A 7,379-nucleotide genomic window follows, 5' to 3' on the forward strand; every position below is an offset into this window, starting at 1 on the left:
TGTGGCTATGTGTTTAAAGTTCCTTTTTTAGAGAGACATGGAGAAATGTTTTCTGATGAAATGATATGATGTTTGAGATCTGCACAGAAATTATTCCATAAAGGAGAGGGTAGATGGGCATATAATTAAAGAAGTTTATCCGGCCGGGCGCGGTGGCTCAGGCCTGTAATCCCAGCACTTTGGGAGGCCGAGGCAGGCGGATCACGAGGTCATGAGATCGAGACCATCCTGGCTAACGTGGTGAAACCCCCTCTCTACTAAAAATACAAAAAAAAAAAAAAAAAAAAAAAATTAGCTGGGCGTGGTGGCGGGCGCCTGTAGTCCCAGCTACTCAGGAGGCTGAGGCAGGAGAATGGCATGAACCTGGGAGGCGGAGCTTGCAGTGAGCTGAGATCGCACCACTGCACTCCAGCCTGGGTGACAGAGCAAGACTCCATCTAAAAAAAAAAAAGTTTACCCGTAAGTTGATCACTTTAAGCTGGGTGATGAGTATGTAAGGGTTCATTACATTATTCTCTTTACTTTTGTAAATGCTTAAAATTTCCCATATTAAAAAGGAAAAAAGCTAATATTTGCTTATTTTCATTCTTTCTGCACTTCTGCTATAAAAACCACCTCCAAGGCCAAAGGAACCAGAGAAATGTGATAAGATAAAAGGCATTATACAAAAAAAAAAAATACATTGGCTAGTACTTCAAACTACTTAGAAACAGATGTATAGACCAATGGAACAGAATAAAGAGATCAGAAATAAATCCCTACAACTACAGCCAACTCATTTTTCAACAAAGGTGCAAAAAACACACATCGGGGGAAAGGACAGTCTCATCAATATATGGTGCCAGGAAAATTGGGTATTTATATGCAAAAAAAATGAAACTAGACCCCTACTTTTCACCATATGCAAAAATCAACTCAAAATGGATTAAACACTTAGATCTAAGATCCAAAACTATGAAACTCTACTAGAAGAAAACATGGGGACACATTTTTTGACATTGTTTTGGACAAGGGCTTTTTAGATAAGCCCTCAAAAGCACAGGCATAGGCTGGGTGCAGTGGCTCATGCCTGTAATCCCAGAACTTTGGGAAGTCAAGGTGGGTGGATCACGTGAGGTCAGGAGTTCGAGACCAGCCTGGCCAACATGGCGAAAACCCGTATTTGCTAAAAATACAAAAATTAGCTGGTCGTAGTGACATATGCTTGTAGTCCCAGCTATTCTCAGAGGGCTGAGGCAGGAAAATTGCTTGAACTCGGGAGGTGGCGGTTGCAGTGAGCTGAGAGCACACCACTGCACTCCAGCCTGGACGACAGAACAAGACTCTGTCTCAAAAATAAAAATAAAGTACAGACATCAAAAGCAAACATAGACAAATGGAATTACATCAAACTGAAAAGCTTCTGCACAAAAAAACAATCAACGCATGAAGAGATAACACACAGAATGGGAGAAAATATTTGCGAACTATACATCTGGTTAATATCCAGAATATATAAGTAACTCAGACAACTCAATATCAATAAACAAACCAAAAACAAAAACAAAAAACAAACCAATAATCCAATTTTAAAGTGGAAAAAAGACCCAAATAGACATTTCTCAAAATAAGACTTACAAATGGCCAACAGATATTTGAAAGAATGCTCAACATCACTAGTCATCAGGGAAATGCAAAGCAAAACCATAAACAGATATCTCACTCCAGTTAGAACCACTATTATCAAAAAGACAAAAGACGAGTGTTGGCGAGGATGCAGACAAAAGGGAACCCTTACACACTGTTGGTGGAACTGTAAATTAGTACAGCTGTTGTAGGAAACAGTATGGGGGTTCCCCCCAAAATTAAAAATGGAACTACCATATGATCCACAAATCCAACTACTAGGTATACATCTAAAAGAAATAGGCTGGGCCCAGTGGCTCATGCCTGTAATCCCAGCATTTTGGGAGGCTGTGACAGGTGGATCTTGAGGCCAGGAGTTTGAGACCAGCCTGGCCAACATGGTAATACCTTGTCTCTACTAAAAATACAAAAGATTAGCTGGATGTTGTGGCACGTGCCTGTAGTCCCAGCTATTTGGAAGGCCGAGACAGGAGAATCACTTGAACCTGGGAGGCAGAGGTTGCAGTGAGCCGAGATGGCACCACTGCACTCCAACCTGGACAACAGAGTGAGACTCTGTCTTGAAAATAAAATAAAATAAAATAAAGGAAATGAAATGAAATGAAATCAGCATGTCAAAGAGGTATCTGTACTCCCATATTTATTACAGCATTATTCACAATAGCCAGTGTATGGAATCAACCTAAGTGTTCATCAACGAATGCATGGATGAAGACAATGGAGTACATGTAAACAATGGAATACTATTCAGCCATAAAAATGAACTAAATCCTGTTCATTTGTGACTACATGGATGAATCTGGTGACTTTATGTTACGTGAAATAAGCCAGACACAGAAAAACAAACTGTATGTTCTTATCTGTGGAACCTAAAAAAATTGATCTCCACTTGGCACAGTGGCTCAAGCCTGTAATCCCAACACTTTGGGAGGCCAAGAAAGGAGGATTGCTTGAATCCAGGAGTTCAAGACCAGCCTGAGCAACATATGAAGACTCCATCTCTACAAAAAATTTAAAAATTTTTCTGGGTAGTTGCGGTGGCTCATGCCTGTAATTCCAGCACTTTGGGAGGCTGAGGTGGGCGGATCACGAGGTCAGGAGTTCGAGACCAGCCTGACCAATATGGTGAAACCCCATCTCTACTATAAATACAAAAAAATTTAGCCGGGCGTGGTGGCAGGCACCTGTAATCCCAGCTACTCGGGAGGCTGAGGCAGGAGAGTTGCTTGAACCCGGGAGGTGGAGGTTGCAGTAAGACGAGATCGCGCCATTGCACTCCAGCCTGGGCAACAGAGCAAGACTCTGACCCCAAAAAAAAAAAATTCTGGGTGGGGTGGTACATTCCTGTGGTTCTCAGCTACTCAGGAGGCTGAGGCAGGAGGATCACTTGAGCCCAGGAGTTCAAGGCTGCAGGGAGCTGTAATTGCACCACTGCACTCCAGCCTGGGTGACAAAGACCCTGTCTCAAAACAAAAAAAAAAATTTTTGTTTTAAATCTCATAGAAGTAGAGGGTAAAATAGTGGTTACTAGAGGCTAGGGAGGGATTGGTAGAGGGAGGAGGAGGAGAGGTTGGCCAATAAGTACCACGTTACAATTACGTAGGAGAAATAAGTTCTGGTGTTCTACTGCACAATAGGGTGACTGTAGTTAAGAATAATGTACATCTCAAAATAGCAGAAAAGAGGATTTGAAATGTTCTCGCCACAAAGAAACGATAAATGGTTGAGGTGATGGATTTTCTAATTACCTTGATTTGATTATCATAGTGTATATATGTATTGAAACATCACATTGTACCCCATAAATACAATCATTATGTGTCAATTAAAAATAAAATAATTACAGGTGTGAGCCACCATGCCCAGCCTGAAGTGCCCTATTGAACATATGAGTCTAGAGCTCAGACTATCTCCCTCTCAGATACCAAACAACCCTTATTTATTTCACACTGGCCTTCTCTCTTTTTTTATTTTATTTATTTATTTTTTTGAGACAGAGTCTTGCTCTGTCGCCCAGGCTGGAGTTCAGTGGCGTGATCTTGGCTCACCGCAAGCTCTGCCTCCCGGGTTCACACCATTCTCCTGCCTCAGCCTCCCGAGTAGCTGTGACTACAGGCGCCCACCATCACGCCCGGCTAATTTTTTGTATTTTTAGTAGAGACGGGTTTTCACCATGTTAGCCAGGATGGTCTCAGTCTCCTGACCTCGTGATCTGCCTGCCTCGGCCTCCCAAAGTGCTAGGATTACAGGCATGAGCCACCATGCCTGGCCCCACACTGGCCTTCTTTCTTTTCCTGAACAGGCCAAGTTTCCTCCAGCCTCAGGACCACGGCATTGCTATTCCTGTTGCCTGGCACATTTCTCCCCTAGATGGCCACATGACTAGCTCCTCTTAAACATTCAGATCTCAGGTCAAATATCATCTAATGAGAAAATCCTTGCTCGGTCGGGCATGGTGGTTCACGCCTGTAATCCCAGCACTTTGGGAGGCTGAGGCGGGCAGATCACCTGAGCCCAGGAGTTCTAGACCAGCCTGGCAAACATGGTGAAACCCCGTCTCTACTAAAAATACAAAAATTAGCCAGGTGTGGTGGCAGGCCCCTGTGATCCCAGCTACTCGGGAGGCTGAGGCAGAAGAATTGCTTGAACCAGGGAGGCGGAGGTTGCAGTGAGCCGAGATCGCACCATTGCATTCCAGGCTGGGTGACAGAGTGAGACACTGTATCGAAAAAATAATAATAATAAAAAAGAAAATCCTTGCTCAAGACCCAAGCTAAAGTCAATATAAGGAGTGAGCCAGGGATCCACATTGGTCAGATTTTGCTGTGACAATGATGCATAAAAGACAACTTCCAGAAGCCTGGTGCTTACAACAGTAAACATTCACTTCTTGCCCAGGGGTCTGTGGGTCAAGCTGGGGCTCTGCAGGGCTTTCTGGGGCTGGCTGGGCTGGGCTCCAGGCTGTGGGGTGAGTAGGTGGCTGTCTCATGTATCTTCTCATTTGGAATCCAGGCTGAAGGAACCTCCACTGTCTGGGACTTGTGGTTCTCATGGCCGAGGACAGTTGCTCAAAGGGATGAATGGAAACACTTTGTGCCTTGGGCCTGGCCCCTGTGACTTCCACACATATTCTCATGGCCAAAGCAAGTCACGTGGCCAAGTGCAATATCAACAGGGTGAGGAAGTATATTCCTCCTGTGGTGGTGTGGGCTGGGGAAAGTAAATATTTGCTGAACAGTAATACAATCTACCAAATCACCCAATTCTTTTTTTCCCTCTAGATGGCTATGTTTATTGAGTCATCCCTCCACATTTTTATGAAATACCATCTTTTACAAATGAATGAATGAATGAGAAATGTGCCTTTCAAGGCAGGAGGATCCTCCCCATGCTTCAAATGAGAAACCTGAGGCTCAGAGAAGGGAGTGAGTCACCCAAAGTCCTAGAAACCACCTGTGGCAAGCCCAGCCTGTCGGGCTCCTCAGTTCACTTCTCTACATACAATAAATGAGGCAAGAAAGTACAATTTTCTGGACAGCGAGGACACATCACCCATCCTGCCCTCCCACTGAGGCTTGTTGACAGGCCCATAATCGGGGCAAGTATACCAAAAAGTTTCCTTGCTGATTCAATCTCGGGGCTCACTCTGAAACCAAGTAGGACCTTGATTTGTCATTTCCGGGTCTCCGAACCACAAATGTTAAGTACGTATTAAATGAGTGAGTCACTGGTACTGTGGACATTTTAATTGCTGATTAAGGGTTCCATGAATTCTGGGTCCCGCCCCAACTGTGCCTGCCCCTAAGGTACAGACAGTCATCTCTACTTCTTTGGGGACCTGCAGTGTCTAACACCGACTAGGGTACACAGTGACACTCAAAAATGAGGCATAGGCATAGAGGCCGGGCATTGTGGCTCATGCCTGTAATCCCAGCACTTTGGGAGGTCGAGGCGGGCAGATCACTTAAGCCCAGGAGTTCAAGATCACCGTGGGCAACATGGCAAAACTCTGCCTCTACAAAGAAAAAAAAAAAGTCAGGTGTAGTGGTGTGCACCTGTGGTCCCAGCTATTTGGGAGGCTGAGGTGCTAGGACTGCTTGAGCCCAGAAGGCAGAGGTTGCAGTGATCCAAGATCATACGCCACTGCACTCCAGCCTGAGTGACAGAGTGAGACCCTGTCTCAAAAAAAAAAAAACAAAAAAAGGTATAGGGCTTAGGAAAATTCCGGAAGGACATGCCTCAAATAAACAGTGGGCAACCCTTTTGAAGCAAGTTTACTTAGAACTTTAACTCTCTGCTTTCGGTCTTTATGTAGCATTTGAACACTCCACAATCAGTATAGATTGCCTCTATAGGCGTGAGTATAGGTATGCTTCTGATTGCACAGGTAACATTCAGAGAACCAATCTGAAACTGGTCTAAGTCCATACTAGCGTGCAAAAAGCGTTACTTGCTGATTGGTTGGGAAACTCCTGAAAATCATCTTTCTCCAGAATCCTCCCACACATTGTCAGAAGCCTGCTTTCAGAAATACTGAGTCAATTCCCAACCACCCCTTCAGTCAGTAAGCCCTGGAGCACCTACAGCACGCCAAGTGCTGAGTGAGCCACCAGGGTGACAGGTGATAGGCAGGGAAACAGGTGGTAGCCAGAGTCAGTGGGGCCTGCATTCAAACCGTAGCTGACATAGATGGCACTGGACCATGGGCCAGACACTGTGCTAAATGCCCCACAAGGATTATCACATTTAATCCACACGACAAGTTGATGAGGCAGGCACTATTATTATCCTGTTTGACAGCTGTGGAAACTGAAGTGCAGAGAGGCAAAGGAACTTGCCCAAGGTCACATAACTAGCAGATGGTGGAACTGACATTTGATTCCAGAGTCTGTGATCCCCACTGTGACCCAAAACTGCTTCCCACTAGGAACTTGTCCAGATTCCACAGGCAGTAAGTGGCAGTCAAAATTCAAACTCAGAAAGGTTCATCAGCCTCCAAAGAATATTGTCTCAACTGATAAGACGTTCTCCCTTCCAACTCCCTCCATTTCTGGATCCAACACCAACATGCTGGGTGACCTTGGGGAGCCTCCCTGGCCTCAGTTTTCATGGCTGCAAAATGGAAAGAACACTGCTTACCTTAAGGAGCTGCAGAGGGGCTTTTATGCGAAGACAGTTCCTCCTGTGGAAATATGGTAGGCACTCAGTTGAGATACATCTGTGTTCTTTCTGGTTTCCAGGAGTTTGGGGCAGTTGGACAAGTGGGCACTGGAGCAAGTCCGTGTGATAAGCTCTATGACTGAGAGTGCACTAAGTGCTGGGCCAGAGGCTGCACATGGGATGGAAAGCCAAGGGCTGCTGTGTACCCAGAAAACTCAACTGAAGGAACACTGGAATAAACAACCCTCAGAAGGAGGGAAGCTTTGTTCGTCATCTTTCCTGTTTTCCTAGTCTGGCCCAGTTCCAAAACCTCTTCTTAATCTTGTCAGGAGTTTGGCCCAGTGCCCCAGGAAGGAGCCGCCAGGAGGCTTATAGTGAGCCAAGTCTTCAAGGAAGTGATGTCTTCTGTGAGTCAAGAGAAGGCAAGAGACTTTCTGGGAGAGAGAAGGAGATAGGGACAGAAACAGGGAAGGGCTCAGCTGGAAGACCCTTTCTTGAAGAAGTGGAGAAACTGAGGCTTAGAACAGAGCAAGGTTTACTGATTGTGCTGGTGGCAGGGTAGGGGCAAGTAGCTTATCTTCCTTCCTCCCAGG

The 7,379-nt window shown here is 45.2% G+C and overlaps 1 long non-coding RNA gene across 1 annotated transcript in view; it reads right to left on the minus strand.

The window, feature by feature from the left end:
* LOC129052232 (uncharacterized) overlaps window positions 1-7,025 on the minus strand; it is a 54,002-nt gene extending 46,977 nt beyond the window's left edge. The window contains exon 1 of the long non-coding RNA XR_008517171.2: window positions 6,766-7,025. This is a non-coding gene — a long non-coding RNA (uncharacterized LOC129052232). The remainder of the gene's footprint in view (window positions 1-6,765) is intronic.
* Between the last annotated feature and the right edge of the window lie 354 nt (window positions 7,026-7,379).

This window comes from Pongo abelii, chromosome 21, assembly GCF_028885655.2.
Source record: "Pongo abelii isolate AG06213 chromosome 21, NHGRI_mPonAbe1-v2.0_pri, whole genome shotgun sequence".
Taxonomy (NCBI): Eukaryota; Metazoa; Chordata; class Mammalia; order Primates; family Hominidae; genus Pongo; species Pongo abelii.